Source organism: Salvelinus fontinalis, chromosome 35 (genome assembly GCF_029448725.1).
Source record: "Salvelinus fontinalis isolate EN_2023a chromosome 35, ASM2944872v1, whole genome shotgun sequence".
NCBI classification, from domain to species: Eukaryota; Metazoa; Chordata; class Actinopteri; order Salmoniformes; family Salmonidae; genus Salvelinus; species Salvelinus fontinalis.
The window spans coordinates 37,690,480-37,705,319 of NC_074699.1; the positions used below are offsets into that span (position 1 = coordinate 37,690,480).

The following is a 14,840-nucleotide window of genomic DNA, read 5'->3' on the forward strand; positions in this document are numbered from 1 at the left end:
ACATGGTAGCAGCACAAAACATGGTACAAACATTATTGGGCACAGACAACAGCACAAAGGGCAAGAAGGTAGAGACAACAATACATCACGCGAAGCAGCCACAACTGTCAGTAAGAGTGTCCATGATTGAGTCTTTGAATGAAGAGATGGAGATGAAACTGTCCAGTTTAAGTGTTTGTTGCAGCTCATTCCAGTCGCTAGCTGCAGCGAACTGAAAAGATGTGCGACCCAGGGATGTGTGTGCTTTGGGGACCTTTAACAGAATGTGACTGGCAGAACGGGTGTTGTATGTGGAGGATGAGGGCTGCAGTAGATATCTCAGATAGGGGAGAGTGAGGCCTAAGAGGGTTTTATAAATAAGCATCAACCAGTGGGTCTTGCGACGGGTATACAGAGATGAACAGTTTACAGAGGAGTACAGAGTGCAGTGATGTGTCCTATAAGGAGCATTGGTGGCAAATCTAATGGCCGAATGGTAAAGAACATCTAGCCGCTCGAGAGCACCCTTACCTGCCGATCTATAAATTACATCTCTGTAATCTAGCATGGGTAGGATGGTCATCTGAATCAGGGTTAGTTTGGCAGCTGGGGTGAGAGAGGAGCGATTACGATAGAAGAAACCAAGTCTAGATTTAAGGAAAATATGACGTCAAAGATGATTCATTTATTTATTTTAATTAACAGGCCTATAGAATGTTTGTGTTTAGAGTTTTAAATAGCAAACTAATAATTCTACTCATTAGTCCCAGGCTACTGTCATGCTGCCATTTTAGTAATGAACTAAACTTAAGACAGACCACACATGAGATGCCTTATAAAAAGCAGCAAGAGAAAAGACCTTGTAAAATAAATAGTCTTAACTTGACATACACTTTATTTGCCCCATAACATACGGAATTTGACACTTTTAAATATGAGGCTGCCTATAGGTTACCGCCACGGGACTATCACCGCCACTGAGGCCTAAATCCTTTTGATTCGATCTAATATAAACTTTAATTTTGCGGTGATTTGATCATAGTTGATAATTTATAAAAATAAAAAATAAACATACGCCCGTTTGTATTGAATAAAAATATTTAAGAGATCTGCAATGTTATTCTCAGAATTACGTTTTTATTCTTGTGTTATAAATTGCTTTTCATTTTTTAGGTGTTGACCCAAACTGTTGACGTCATAGGCTTACTTTCCTCTAAAGAAAATGTAAAGAAACCCGTTAAAACAGTTGAGGTAAATGTGTCAAATAGCGACGTTAAGATGTTAGCTAATACCCACATCACCCCTCAACTCTAAATCCTCTTTTCAAGTCCATTTTCTTAATGACCTTTGAACTTTAGTTGTCAAATGGCCAATTCCAGGAATGCGGCGTAGCTAGTCCCAACTTCAGGCCTATAACATTTATAGGAGTATAATTTAGAAATTCCAATTGTAGTTATATTGACTGTGGTTTATTTGATGGGAGTTGGAGGACTACGAATATAATAGACAGAGTGAAAACACCTTTAAAGAGATGGAACTCTTTAGTAGTTTACCCGCTGAACTTATATAAATGTATTGAGTTGGGATTTATTCACATTTCAATTGTTACATCCCACGGAAATTGTTTATTGTTCTCCCTTTTGAGGAATAGACCTATCAATAAAGATAGTGAACTAGATGTATACTAGAGGAATAGATAATCAATAAAGACAGTGACCTAGATGTATACTAGAGGAATAGATAATCAATAAAGACAGTGAACTAGATGTATACTAGAGGAATAGATAATCAATAAAGATAGTGAACTAGATGTATACTAGTGGAATAGATGATCAATAAAGATAGTGACCTAGAGGAATAGACCTATCACAACGCTAGTGAACTAGATGTATACTAGGATTTTTTCTGTCTGAAACAATATTGAATTATAATGGAAGGAAATTGTCATTATTAAATGGAGTCACTAGCATTGTTTAACTATATGTAATTACAGTAATAAGTCAGGCTGTAACTGCGTAATTTAATGTAATCTTTGAGCAAATGATGCAATCTTTTCACCTTCTAAACTCCACAACTTGTTCATGGATTAAAGTTTTTCTTTGAATTTTACGGTAATATTACATAGATGGTGTGATCATTTCAACTCTGTTTAATTGACATTTTTCAATCCAGACTCGGCATCTTTTATTCTATACAAACACGATAGATTTTTCTCAAATACAAATTCACGCAAATTCAACCCACTATTTGTTTTAAATATTGCAGACGGACAATTAAACCAGACCTATTTTGATATCTTCTGACCCAGAAAATGTTGCGGTAGCTCTATAGTTGAAACCGTTCTGTGAGGACTGTCGTTGGCCAATCAGATGTCTCGCGTGCAACGTGCCCTCCAGGTCCTGATAATAAAACGCCGGAAGACGTTCAGCAAACCCACGGATAATAACGACTTGTTTTAAAATCCGACAAACCATTTCTGTTTATGAAGGTAATCGAGCCTACACCAGGCTACTTGGCCAAAGCCCTACAATGACAATATCGCATTATTTCGATTTTGAAAAGATATCAAAATACAGTGTGAAAAGAGTCAAATGCTTGAAGAATATTCTAAGTAAATAACATCGAAATGCGCTACAAATAGACGGCGGTCAATGAAGAGAATGAGAAGTAGCCACGAAGATGGATATATACAGGAAGCATAAGGATATCACCATACATCACACCACTAAGATGGATATATACAGGAAGCATAAGGATATGACCATACATCACACCACTAAGATGGATATATACAGGAAGCATAAGGATATGACCATACATCACACCACTAAGATGGATATATACAGGAAGCATAAGGATATGACCATACATCACACCACTAAGATGGATATATACAGGAAGCATAAGGATATGACCATACATCACACCACCTAGATGGATATATACAGGAAGCATAAGGATATGACCATACATCACACCACCTAGATGGATATATACAGGAACCATAAGGATATGACCATACATCACACCACCTATGGAGATTCAGAGGGACTGTAGGGCATTGTTTTAGGATAGATCTATATAATAACTACCTATACCATAGAAATATAACGTAATTCTCCGTGGTGAATAGTCAAATCAAAATCAAATCAAATTTATGTATATAGCCCTTCTTACATCAGCTGATATCTGAAAGTGCTGTACAGAAACCCAGCCTAAAACCCCAAACAGCAAGCAATGCAGGTGTAGAAGCACGAATAGAATATTATCCTACTTAAGTAAAAATACTTCAACATACTTTAGTCATGTCTTAAGGTATCTGTACTTTACTTTATTAATATTTGTGACAACTTTCACTTCACATCATTCCTAAAGAAAATCTGTCGTTTTTACTCCATTAATTTCCCCTGACACCCTAAAGTACTGTTACATTTAGAAGGCTCAGGCAGGACGGCAACATGGTCCAATTCACCATCCATCCCTGCTGCCTCCGATCTGGCGGACTCACTAAACACAAATACTGCGCTTGGAAATGATGTCTGAGTGTTGGAGTGTTGCCCGTCTGTCCAGAAATTCAAATAACTACAAAATGGAGTCTAGTTTGCTTCATAGAAGGGATCTGATGTATAACATTTACTAAGTATGACAGCTGACTAGTTTCTCCACCAGCGGTCATCAAATCAAAATTAAATCAAATTGTATTTGTCACATGTGCTGAATACAACAGGTGTAGACCTTACAGTGAAATGCTGAATACAACAGTTGTAGTAGACCTTACAGTGAAATGCTGAATACAACAGGTGTAGACCTTACAGTGAAATGCTGAATACAACAGGTGTAGTAGACCTCACAGTGAAATGCTGAATACAACAGGTGTAGTAGACCTCACAGTGAAATGCTGAATACAACAGGTGTAGTAGACCTTACAGTGAAATGCTGAATACAACAGGTGTAGTAGACCTTACAGTGAAATGCTGAATACAACAGGTGTAGTAGACCTTACAGTGAAATACTGAATACAACAGGTGTAGTAGACCTTACAGTGAAATGCTGAATACAACAGGTGTAGTAGACCTTACAGTGAAATGCTGAATACAACAGGTGGAGTAGACCTCACAGTGAAATGCTGAATACAACAGGTGTAGTAGACCTCACAGTGAAATGCTGAATACAACAGGTGTAGTAGACCTCACAGTGAAATGCTGAATACAACAGGTGTAGTAGACCTTACAGTGAAATGCTGAATACAACAGGTGTAGTAGACCTCACAGTGAAATGCTGAATACAACAGGTGTAGTAGACCTTACAGTGAAATGCTGAATACAACAGGTGTAGTAAACCTTACAGTGAAATGCTGAATACAACAGGTGTAGTAGACCTCACAGTGAAATGCTGAATACAACAGGTGTAGTAGACCTTACAGTGAAATGCTGAATACAACAGGTGTAGTAGACCTCACAGTGAAATACTGAATACAACAGGTGTAGTAGACCTCACAGTGAAATGCTGAATACAACAGGTGTAGTAGACCTCACATTGAAATGCTGAATACAACAGGTGTAGTAGACCTCACAGTGAAATGCTGAATACAACAGGTGTAGTAGACCTCACAGTGAAATGCTGAATACAACAGGTGTAGTAGACCTTACAGTGAAATGCTGAATACAACAGGTGTAGTAGACCTCACAGTGAAATTCTGAATACAACAGGTGTAGTAGACCTTACAGTGAAATGCTGAATACAACAGGTGTAGTAGACCTCACAGTGAAATGCTGAATACAACAGGTGTAGTAGACCTCACAGTGAAATTCTGAATACAACAGGTGTACCTTACTGTACAGGTGAAGACCTTATGAGGCCTAGCCTGAAGTTAAGGGCCCTTTTTTCTCCACTTCCTGTCTGACTGATGCGCCCAAAGTAAACTGCCTGTTGCTCAGGCCCTGAAGCCAGGATATGCATATAATTAGTACCATTGGAAAGAAAACACTCTTAAGTTTGTAGAAATGTTAAAATAATGTAGGAGACTATAACACAATCGATATGGTAGGAGTAAATACAAAGAAAAACCAACCCGGAATTGTTTTTTTATGAGAGCCCATGCTCTTTACAATGGAAAGTATAGGGAAATAATTAAATATAGCTCCCAGTATGAAATTCCTATGGCTTCCACTGGGTGTCAGTAGTCTTTGGTCAAGGTTTCAGGCTTGTTTCTTCCAAAACGAGTAAGAATAATGAGTTTTAGTACAAGGACATATGGAAATTCGTGTGTGTGCGCACCATGAAGACAACGTGCACCTGCTAATATCGCTTTCCTATTGAACATACTTCTTTCCGTATTAAATATTATAGTTTGATTACATTTTAGGGTATCTGAGGATTAAATAGAAACGTAGTTTGACTTGTTGAAACAAAGTTTAGGGGTAGATTTTTGGATTCCTTTCTCTTCATGTTGAACGAGTGGACTACTGAAATCGATGGCGCCAACTAAACAGACTTTTTGGGATATAAAGAAGGATTTTACCTAACAAAACACCACTACATGTTATAGCTGGGACCCTTGGGATGACAAATCAGAGGAAGATTTTCAGAAAGTAAGTGAATATTTAATCGCTATTTGTGAATTTATGAAACCTGTGCTGGTGGAAAAATATGTTGATGTGGGGCGCCGTCTTCAAACAATCGCATGGCATGCTTTCGCTGTAATGGCTACTGTAAATCGGACAGTGCAGTTAAATTAACAAGAATTTAAGCTTTCAACCGAAATAAGACACGTGTATGTACCTAAATGTTCAATATCCATAATTTTTATGATTATTTATTTGAATTGCCGGAAGTTGTCCTGCTTGTGGGATGCCAAGACTTTAGAATTTACCAACAATGCAGTTCAAGAAATAGAGTTAAGAAAATATTTACTAAATAAACAAAGGTAAAACATTTAAAATAACACAATAAATACTAATAAGGCTATATACACGGGGTACCGGTATATAGGGAATGTGATACATGTCTAATAGGATAAGGCTGCTACAATCACATAGCACAACAACCACTTACAAGGTGCCAATTAGATAGCACACACAACGGTAGACTAGAGGACAGTAGTGATGGTTAACATGACCGACCACTTATAAACATACTGGTAGAATAGAGGAAGTAGTGATAGTGAACATGATTAACCACCTATAAACATACTGGTAGAATAGAGGAAGTAGTGATGGTGAACATGATTAACCACCTATAAACATACTGGTAGAATAGAGGAAGTAGTGATGGTGAACATGATTAACCACCTATAAACATACTGGTAGAATAGAGGAAGTAGTGATGGTGAACATGACCGACCACCTATAAACATACTGGTAGAATAGAGGAAGTAGTGATGGTGAACATGATTAACCACCTATAAACATACTGGTAGAATAGAGGAAGTAGTGATGGTGAACATGATTAACCACCTATTAACATACTGGTAGAATAGAGGAAGTAGTGATGGTGAACATGATTAACCACCTATAAACATACTGGTAGAATAGAGGAAGTAGTGATGGTGAACATGATTAACCACCTATAAACATACTGGTAGAATAGAGGAAGTAGTGATGGTGAACATGATTAACCACCTATAAACATACTGGTAGAATAGAGGAAGTAGTGATGGTGAACATGATTAACCACCTATAAACATACTGGTAGAATAGAGGAAGTAGTGATGGTGAACATGACCGACCACCTATAAACATACTGGTAGAATAGAGGAAGTAGTGATGGTGAACATGACCGACCACCTATAAACATACTGGTAGAATAGAGGAAGTAGTGATGGTGAACATGATTAACCACCTATAAACATACTGATAGAATAGAGGAAGTAGTGATGGTGAACATGATTAACCACCAATTAACATACTGGTAGAATAGAGGAAGTAGTGATGGTGAACATGATTAACCACCTATTAACATACTGGTAGAATAGAGGAAGTAGTGATGGTGAACATGATTAACCACCTATTAACATACTGGTAGAATAGAGGAAGTAGTGATGGTGAACATGATTAACCACCTATTAACATACTGGTAGAATAGAGGAAGTAGTGATGGTGAACATGACCGACCACCTATAAACATACTGGTAGAATAGAGGAAGTAGTGATGGTGAACATGATTAACCACCTATAAACATACTGGTAGAATAGAGGAAGTAGTGATGGTGAACATGATTAACCACCTATTAACATACTGGTAGAATAGAGGAAGTAGTGATGGTGAACATGATTAACCACCTATAAACATACTGGTAGAATAGAGGAAGTAGTGATGGTGAACATGATTAACCACCTATAAACATACTGGTAGAATAGAGGAAGTAGTGATGGTGAACATGACCGACCACCTATAAACATACTGGTAGAATAGAGGAAGTAGTGATGGTGAACATGACCGACCACCTATAAACATACTGGTAGAATAGAGGAAGTAGTGATGGTGAACATGATTAACCACCTATAAACATACTGATAGAATAGAGGAAGTAGTGATGGTGAACATGACCGACCACCTATAAACATTGTCGTGTCTTTGACTATGCCAGATTAATTGCTATGACATGCTATTCTATAAAATAATTTCTCCGTAATTAATATTACCTGATTGAACTAATCATGTAAATATTAATTAACTAGAGAGGGACACCACGAAATAATATTTATAGAGCTGTTATCTTTCGAATAAACTCTTAAAGATTTTGTAATATTTTACTAAATAGCAGTCACATTAATCGTCATTATATTCAGTCTCATCTGAAAGTTGTAAGTCCTTGATTATCTGCAAGAATCCTGGCTAACAAGTTGAATCAGCAATACAAAATTGGGTTTAATTATTTATTTACTAAATACCTAACTAATCACACAGAATCACACATATACAATTAAATCATAACTTGATCACAAATTACGTCATACAGAAAACGTCCCTAGCGGGCGGAGTAGATATGGCAGCTTGTTACACAAAGGAAAGGGGGGGAGTCCTAGTGAAAGCGCGGGAGACTTGAGCATAGGCGAGCTGTGCTATCGTAAATCTTATGCATTCTAAATTACCGCCCATTTGAAGAGGAAAATGCAATCAATATTTACTCTGAGCTGCGCTTCAGTAGGTTGGTGGTAGATGGCCCGTGTCATCACCCGAGTCCTCTGTCCTTTGAAGAATGTCTCTGGTAGTCACGGGAACGTTGTGTGTATTAGACGGGATACTTGGACTGTCCTTCCGAACCTGCGTTTAGCTGTTGCTAACTCAAAGACTAGGAGATATCACTTCTGTAGTGAATACGAGTTCAAAGTTCATACCATTCACAATCAAAGTCCATGCTGATGTTGGCTTCATCTATAGTGATTATCTGAACCATTCTGACCCTGGATCGTCATCCTAGAGTACCCGGAACAGGAAGTTATATTCTTGTCTATGGCTTTATATAGTGGAGGGAGAGGGGTGTGTCTGAAAAGTCTATTACCCAGGTCTCTTCACAGGGGCGGGCCCCTGGTTGAGCAGAAGCCAAATTTATGAAAACACAGATCTCTCATTTGGAAGGTAAATTACATTTCACCTCTTCACAAACAATGTCATATTCAAACATTTGAATTAAACAACAATTCCATGTGAATCCGATACCTCTGACGTTTAGACTTTTCACAGTATTGTCATTCTATCATTGATGAGAATGTGTCAGAGGGCAACCGAACTGACATAATATACCTTAAGTACCACCGCATATGTACAGTTGGTTGGATTACCAGAATATAGTTCATTTCCCCCAACTTCTGATGTTACCCAGAATCTCTATGTTAACCCATGGGTTTCCTTATGTCACATCAGTTATAGTGGGGAGAGAGGTATTTATGACTGTCGTAAACCTACCCCCAACCCAACGTCATGACAACATACTGGTAGAATAGAGGAAGTAGTGATGGTGAACATGATTAACCACCTATAAACACTGTAAGAGAACAAGTCTGTTACAAATGGCGCCCTACTCCCTACATAGTGCACTTCTATTGCCAGAGCCCTATAGGGAATAGGTTGCCATTTGGGACACAGCCCAAGTGTTTTGTGTTCCCTCCAGCCTTCAGCTTGTCCCCAGACTGCCCTTTTAATCCCCTGCCCCCTGGTATGTGTTGGTGACATCACACCGCTCCCCGCCCCTCCCTCCGTCCAGGCCTGGCGAGTCGATCGGGAGACTGACTGGCTCCATTCTCTGACCTCTGCCACTATCAAGATGGCGTCTGTCTGTCCGTCCGACAGGCTCAGAAGAGGATTGATATCATGGATACACATTACAGACAGATGAGAGATACTACATCTACTGTAATATAAGTCTTGCGTGGCCAGCCTTCCAACATCCCATCTCATTCACTCCACTACGGTGAGAAGCCTGGGTTTTGGAGGCTACAGTAAAATCTACTGGAACTGTTAGCATCAACAACATAATCCAGGAAGGAGACCAATCAACTGAAGGACTGTTCTGATGTTGCTAGGAGACAGATGCAGAGGAACTTCTCTGAAAAGGTTGGTCATGACGTCTCCTGGAGGATCCCTCTTAAATCTGCATCTCAAATGGTACCCTATTCCCTATTTAGTGCCATAGGGCTCTGGTCCGGATAACATGCCCTCCGATATGACACACTGAACTCTGTCTGCAAAGTAGTTGGTGAACCAGGCGAGGCAGTCATTAGAAAAACCAAGGCTATTGAGTCTGCCGGACATCATGTTACACAATACATGTATGTTTTGTTCGATAATGTGCATATTTATATCCAAAAATCTCAGTTTACATTGGCGCGTTACGTGCAGTAATGTTTTGATTCCAAAGCATCCTGTGATTTTGCACAGAGCCACATCATTTCACAGAAATACTCATAATAAACATTGATAAAAGATACAAGTGTTATTCACAGAATTAAAGATAGACTTCTCCTTAATGCAACCGCTGTGTCAGATTTCAAAAAAACTTTACGGAAAAAGCATAATCTGAGTACGGCGCTCAGAGCCCAATCCAGCCAAAGAAATATCCGCCATGTTGGAGTTAACAGAAGTTAGAAAATACATTATAAATATTCACTTACCTTTGATGATCTTCATCAGAATGCACTCCCGGGAATCCCAGTTCGACAATAAATGACTGATTTGTTCCTTAAAGTCCATAATTTATGTCCAAATAGCCACTTGTTGTTAGCGTGTTCAGCCCAGTAATCCATCTTCATGAGGCGCGAGCACTACGTCCAGACAAAAACTCGAAAGGTTCCATTACAGGTCGTAGAAACATGTCAAACGATGTATGGAATCAATCTTTAGGATGTTTTTAACATAAAACTTCAATAATGTTCCAACCTGAGAATTCCATTGTCTGTAGAAAAGCACTGGAACGAGAGCTAACTCTGTCGGGAGAGCGCGTCACAAGCCTGAGACACTCTGCCAGACCCATGACTCATTCAGCTCCCATTCCCCCCTCCTTTATAGCAGAAGCCTGAAACAAGTTTCTGAAGATGATTGACATCTAGTGGAAGCCTTAGGAAGTGCAACTTGACCCCATAGACACTGTGTATTCGGTAGGCCAAGCTTTGAAAAACTACAAACCTCAGATTTCCCACTTCCTGGTTGGATTTTTCTCAGCTTTTCTCCTGCCATTTGAGTTATGTTATACTCACAGACATCATTCAAACAGTTTTAGAAACTTCAGAGTGTTTTCTATCCAATACTACTAATAATATGCATATATTAGCATCTGGGACTGAGTAGGAGACAGTTCACTCTGGGCACGCTATTCATCCAAAAGTGAAAATGCTGCCCCCTATCCCAAACAGGCTTAAAACAGGCAAATCAAATTGTTTGGGGACAGACTTGGTGGAGACAACCGAGCACTGAAGGTGATCCTTGGTAAAGATTCCCCACCTTTGGAAGATCTGTCTTGCCAAAAATGGTTATAACCAGAAAGGTTAACATCAGTATTCAAAACACTCTTCCTTAACCACATCTCAGTAATGACTAACACATCTTGATTGGAACTGTGAACCCACACTTTAAATTGATCCATTTTAGGTAATAAGCTTCTAGTGTTAACGTGCAGAAAACCCAGGCTTTTGCGAGAGCAGAAATCAGTGAAGCAGATATCAGAGCACAAGTCAGATTACAATGAAGAGCAAGACGTGCCACTCTGTTCTGGGCCCGCTGCAGCTTAACTAGGTCTTTCCTTCAGCACTCTACCCCACGACTGTTTAAAAAAACAGAGCATCTCTTTATTATGGACAGACCTCTCCCCATCTTTACAACCATTTAATCAATATGTTTTGACCATAACAGTTTACAATCTAAGGTAGCACCAAGTAATTTAGTCTCCTCAATTTGCTCAACAGCCACACCATTCATTACCAGATTCAGCTGAGGTCTAGAACTTAGGGAATGATTTGTACCAAATACAATGTTCTTAGTTTTAGAGATGTTCAGGACCAGTTTATTACTGGCCACCCATTCCAAAACAGACTGCAACTCTTTGACTTCATTAGCTGTGGTTGCTGATGCGTATATGGTTGAATCATCAGCGTACATGGACACATGCTTTGTTTAATGCCAGTGTCAGGTCAGTGATAAAAATAGAAAAGAGTAGAGGACCTAGAGAGCTGCCCTGTGGTACACCACACTTTACATATTTGACATTAGAGAAGTTTCCATGAAATAAATATTTTGAGTTTAGAATGGATCGTCCTTACGGTTGAAAAGTCAAAACTCAAGAGGTTAAGTTTAGAATGGATCGGCCTTACGGTTGAAAAGTCATAACTCAAGAGCCTTAAGTTTAGAATGGATCGGCCTTACGGTTGAAAAGTCCTAACTCAAGAGCCTTAAGTTTAGAATGGATCGGCCTTACGGTTGCAGGCTGTAAAGCTCTTATTGGTGGCTTCATTGAGGCAAGGCCATGACAACTGGTGTGAGCTGTGAGGACAAAGAGAGGAGAGAGATGTCTATAGACTGGGAGAACAGACAGAGACAGCACATCTGATCTGGGGGACACCTCTCTCAGACGCCTCCGGCCTCCCCCTCTCTCTCTCACTCCCATGACCCCTCGTCCCCACTCCATCTCCATAAAGGATCCTCTCTCCTTCTCTCCCTGTCACTCCTTCCCCTGACCCCTCGTCCCCACCACGTCTCCATAAAGCAAAGGTTCCTCTCCCTCTCCCCTGCTCTCTGTCTCCACTTCTCTCCCTCTCTCCTGGTCTCCTTCCCCAGTGTCTCCATAAAGCCTGTGGTGGTTATTATTTTGGGCAGATGGAGGAGAGGTTAGCGTCTGTCACTCCTGAGGAGGGGATCGTAGGGATGACAGAGAAGAAAGAGCTCATCAGAGAAAAGACCAGAAGCAGGAGGGAGCTTTTCATTGGTGTGAAAGACGTTGAAGAGGATAAGGAGCGCTGGGAAGCGCTGGGCATACAAATAGTCTCTCTAGAATGGGCTTAGAGCCTCTAACCCTGGCCATTTGAATGGGTAGGGCCGTTCTACTCATTCTTGTTCTGGGGTCCCCTGTCCTCACAGTCAGCTGACAGAGAGAAAGAGAAGAATGGCAGGGTTCAAGGCCCTCTCTAGGACCCACACAATAGGAGGGGCTTGCTCTTCTTCTCCTTTCAGACATGTAGCTTGAATATCTCCAGATGAAGATGGCAGAAGCCCTGAGATAGAGATTCCACAAGGCTGTGAACGATCTGAGAGGCAACATGGGCCTTCTATGCCATCAAAAGGAACATCAAATTTGACATAACAATTAGGATCTGGCTAAAAAATACTTGAATCAGTTATAGAACCCATTGCCCTTTATGGTTGTGAGGTCTGGGGTCCGCTTACCAACCAAGAATTCACTAAATAGGACAAACACCAGATTGAGACTCTGCAAATGTCAGAGACTAAGATACAGTTGAAAAGTATAGAATACAGTATAAACATATGAGTAATGCAAGATATGCAAATATTATTAAAGTGACTAGTGTTCCATTTATTAAAGTGGCCAGTGTTTTCAAGTCTATGTATATAGGCAGCAGCCTCTAATGTGCTAGTGATGGCTGTTTAACAGTCTGATGGCCTTGAGATAGAAGCTGTTTTTCAGTCTCTCGGTCCCTGCTTTGATGCACGTGTACTGACCTCGCCTTCTGGAGGATAGTGGGGAGAACAGGCAGTGGCTCGGGTGGTTTTTGTCCTTGATGGTCTTTTTGTCCTTCCTGTGACATCGGGTGTTGTATGTGTCCTGGAGGGCAGGTAGTTTGCCCTTGGTGATGCATTGGGCAGAACACACCACCTTCTGGAGAGCCCTGCCGTTGCGGGCTGTTGCGCTTTCTTCACCACACTGTCTGCATGGGTGGACCATTTCAGTTTGTCAGTGAAGCTTTCCACCTTCTCCACTGCGGTCCCGTCGATGTGGATCGGGGTGCTCCCTCTGCTGTTTCCTGAAGTCCATGATCATCTCCTTTGTTTTGTTGACGTTGGGTGAGAGATTATTTTCCTGGCACCACACTCCCAGAGGCATGAGGCTGTCTCGTCATTGTTGGTAATCAAGCCCACTACTGTTGTGTCGTCTGCAAACTTGACGATTGAGTTGGAGGCCTGCTTGGCCACCCAGTCATGGGCGAACAGGATGGGGGCTTGTGGGGCCCCAGCGTTCAGGATCACCGAAGTGGAGGTGTTGTTTCCTACCTTCACCACCTGGGGGCGGCCCGTCAGGAAGTCCAGGACTCAGTTGCACAGGGTGGTGGGGTACTGTTGTGTTGTAGGGTGGTGGGGTACTGTTGTGTTGTAGGGTGGTGGGGTACTGGTGTATTGTAGGGTGGTGGGGTACTGTTGTGTTGTAGGGTGGTGGTGTGTACTGTTGTGTTGTAGGGTGGTGGGGTACTGTTGTGTTGTAGGGTGGTGGGGTACTGTTGTATTGTAGGGTGGTGGGGTACTGTTGTGTTGTAGGGTGCTGGGGTACTGTTGTATTGTAGGGTACTGTTGTGTTGTAGGGTGGTGGGGTACTGTTGTATTGTAGGGTGGTGGGGTACTGTTGTGTTGTAGGGTGGTGGGGTACTGTTGTGTTGTGTTGTAGGGTGGTGGGGTACTGTTGTGTTGTAGGGTGGTGGGGTTCTGTTGTGTTGTAGGGTGGTGGGGTACTGTTGTGTTGTAGGGTGGTGGGGTACTGTTGTGTTGTAGGGTGGTGGGGTACTGTTGTGTTGTAGGGTGGCGGGGTACTGTTGTGTTGTAGGGTGGCGGGGTACTGTTGTGTTGTAGGGTGGTGGGGTACTGTTGTGTTGTAGGGTGGTGGGGTACTGTTGTATTGTAGGGTGGTGGGTACTGTTGTGTTGTGTTGTAGGGTGGTGGGGTACTGTTGTGTTGTGTTGTAGGGTGGTGGGGTACTGTTGTGTTGTGTTGTAGGGTGGTGGGGTACTGTTGTGTTGTAGGGTGGTGGGGTACTGTTGTGTTGTAGGGTGGTGGGTACTGTTGTGCTGTAGGGTGGTGGGGTACTGTTGTATTGTAGGGTGGTGGGGTACTGTTGTGTTGTAGGGTGGTGGGGTACTGTTGTATTGTAGGGTGGTGGGGTACTGTAGGGTGGTGGGGTACTGTTGTATTGTAGCATGGTGGGGTACTGTTGTGCTGTAGGGTGGTGGGTACTGTTGTGTTGTGGGGTGGTGGGGTACTGTTGTGTTGTAGGGTGGTGGGGTACTGTTGTGCTGTAGGGTGGTGGGGTACTGTTGTGTTGTAGGGTGGTGGGGTACTGTTGTGTTGTAGGGTGGTGGGGTACTGTTGTGTTGTAGGGTGGTGGGGTACTGTTGTATTGTAGGGTGGTGGGGTACTGTTGTGTTGTA

General features: G+C 41.5%; 1 long non-coding RNA gene across 1 annotated transcript; it reads right to left on the reverse strand.

The window, feature by feature from the left end:
• Positions 1-7,842: 7,842 nt before the first annotated feature.
• On the reverse strand, positions 7,843-8,656 carry LOC129834824 (uncharacterized). The gene is made up of 2 exons (XR_008756308.1): positions 8,319-8,656; positions 7,843-8,185 (listed from the first exon to the last, which is right to left on the reverse strand). It is a non-coding gene; the product is annotated as an uncharacterized LOC129834824 (long non-coding RNA).
• Between the last annotated feature and the right edge of the window lie 6,184 nt (positions 8,657-14,840).